Consider the following 2,798-nt stretch of genomic DNA (forward strand, 5'->3'; position numbering starts at 1 on the left):
CAGAATTTAAGCATGACTCTTGACAAAGTTGTAACTGATTTTATTTGTATTGAAACCAAAATATGTCCAAACATCAGTTTTAAATGCTGTTGGAGTCAACTGTATCCTCTCAACCTCAGTCATCGACAGGATATTGTGTGATTTTTATTGTTCCTTAACTGCGGACGATGGAATGAGTGCTGCCATCTAGAAGTCTGAGTTTAATTGCAAGACAAAGGTTAACCAAAGATCAATATTTGCATGTTAATTGCAAAAACAAAATCTAATTATTTTATTTTACTCCCCTTCATTGAAATATAAACCATAATAAAACTATGATTAAAAAAGAAGACACTATATCAATATACTGTATCAATATATTGTGTAATATCAATACAGTAATGTGAAAAAAAAGATACAGTAAGAGCTTCCTTTATTAAGTTCTCCCCTGTCTTAAATCTCTGTTATCAGAGCAGAGTCCATTATGAAGTAACAATGGCTTCAGTCCTCCTCCAACCAGCTGTCATCACACCCTGCTTTGTTTATACAATGAGTTCCTTGGAAGTTGATGACGCGCATTGACAAACCCTGATGTTTGACCAATCACAGCAGCGTAATGGGGTTATGGTGAACAAGATTTAATCTACATAAAAACAAAGTTTTTTCAGTGGACGTGGCTCAAGCAGATTTTCTCATGTAAATATTTCAATGAAAAGAGAGTTTTGTGCAAACAGACACATACTGATGAGTACAATAGAGGTTCAAGATTCATTTAAGAGACACTTAAATCAACACATTAGTTCCTCTTTTAGACATTTAAAATGCAACAGAAACAGATGGAGTTGAAAGATGGTGACTCACACAGGTAGATAAAGGTGTGCGACACAAGGTTACCTGACATCTGACACCAGAACCATGACGGTGTCTTTCTATCACAACTTCAGAAGGAGTTTCTTTGGAGTTGCTCAAAGTCGGCCATCGCTTGAGCAGAATTAATTGGAGAACTCTAAAAGCGTCCTTCAGGACGGACTCTGCGATTACACCGTGTCAGCCGTGGTCAGCGTGGCTCGCCACGTCTCGGAATATTCGGGGTGAAAGGTCACATATTCTTACATATCGAAGGTGGCGAAGAAAGGAAATCTCTTCTGTCGTGTTCCTCTCGGGGGTTCCATGCAGACAGGGTTCTTGTCTCGTGTGACTCGGCGGCCAATTAGTGTAGAATCCGAGCGTCGGTGTGAGTCCGAGGGGAATAGTGGGCGTTTGATTACAGCACCTTCCTGTCCGCCCCCCCCACACCTGTCCCCAACACAAACGTCCACTGACAGCCAGGTCACAGCTGGACGCAGCAGCTCACACCGGCTATTTGTGAATGAAAAGTCAATGCTGCTGCAAGAATTTCAGGCACCATTTGCTTTTACTGCGGCTCTATAGGAAGCCGCACGTATCTCAGACACACTGATGGATTCATGGACGCCGAGTGAGGGAGGGAGAAATATACAAAACATAAGTGGCTGTTTTGATTTCCCCTCGACGCGGCTGTTCATGCTCAGGGCTTCATTTGAATTGCACGGCATAAAAAACCATAATAAACAGTGGGATTGGATCCATCAACGGAGCTGATTTGCTCGACCAAACGCTGGCATGTAGTTTATTTATCCGTGTTGTAGCAGATCAGAGGCAGAGTCTGGAGCGGCTCCAGTTATTCTTGTTAGCAACAGAAACAAGCTCATTGTGTTTGCTTTTAATGGATCTCTGGATCAGCACTTTGTCTGTTTAGAACACTGCTGCGTTTCATGTGGTCTGGATTTAGTTTTTGGATTCAGATTCATGAGCCGGACGTAAAGTATATGGAGGAGAATGAGGCGCAAAGCAGGGTTTATAAAGTCAAACGCTTAATGGCCTAAAGTAAATCTCTTTTACTAATTACTTTTCTGCTTATGAAAGACCATGTGACTCCAGTTTCAAAATGCTCACAGGAAGCTTCTTATATCAGTGTTTTTTTTATGAAAAAAAACGAATTAATTAAAAAGCAATAAATACAAGGATATTTCATAAATACCAGGTGACCAAGTCGAAAGTGAAGACCGTAAAAGGAAATTTCGGTGATTATCTCAGCGATACAAACTTTTTACCCTAGGCTGGATTTAAACCCATGAGTTCGCACTGTATAATTTAATCTAAATCTCTGCAGTATTAGTTGTATAAGAGTATGTTTTCAATGTATAATTCATATTGGTTAGTGATGTTGGGTCAATATAGTAACCCAGATCCATTTCCACTGAGCAAATTATTTTCCCAACCTAAGGCCTAAACAATGTTTTTCTTGTGTAGAAATATACACAGTACAAATGACATAATGCATTAATTTACTTTTGTAGCATAAAATGCCCTCAATTACTTATTGTGAATTCTCTAATTCTTAATTGAGATTAACAAAATATTTAAAAAAAATTTATTGAAATATACAAAGGGTTATGGCGTGATGCATTGAACCTACAATTGCTTTCACTTTAGATCATATTTATCAAATGTTGGGACTATAAGCCGCATTTAAAATCCTAATTTTCTCAAAAATCCTCTTTGTTCTTTATGTATTAATTGTGGTTTTGCTTACAGACTACGGACCCCAAAAAAGCACCAGTTAGGTGACATGCTTACGAGGTGTATTTTAAAGTCGAGGCCATCAGTCACGCAGAACAACTTTTTTTTTTTAACGGCAGGAAATGTGAAATATAATTGTATAATTGTGTGCTTCTTTCCTGCTTAAGACCCTTTTTGGGTTTTAGTGATTTCTTCTTAAAGAACGGTGTCTTTGTTTT

Source organism: Callionymus lyra, chromosome 3 (assembly GCF_982586985.1).
Source record: "Callionymus lyra chromosome 3, fCalLyr1.hap1.1, whole genome shotgun sequence".
Taxonomy (NCBI): Eukaryota; Metazoa; Chordata; class Actinopteri; order Syngnathiformes; family Callionymidae; genus Callionymus; species Callionymus lyra.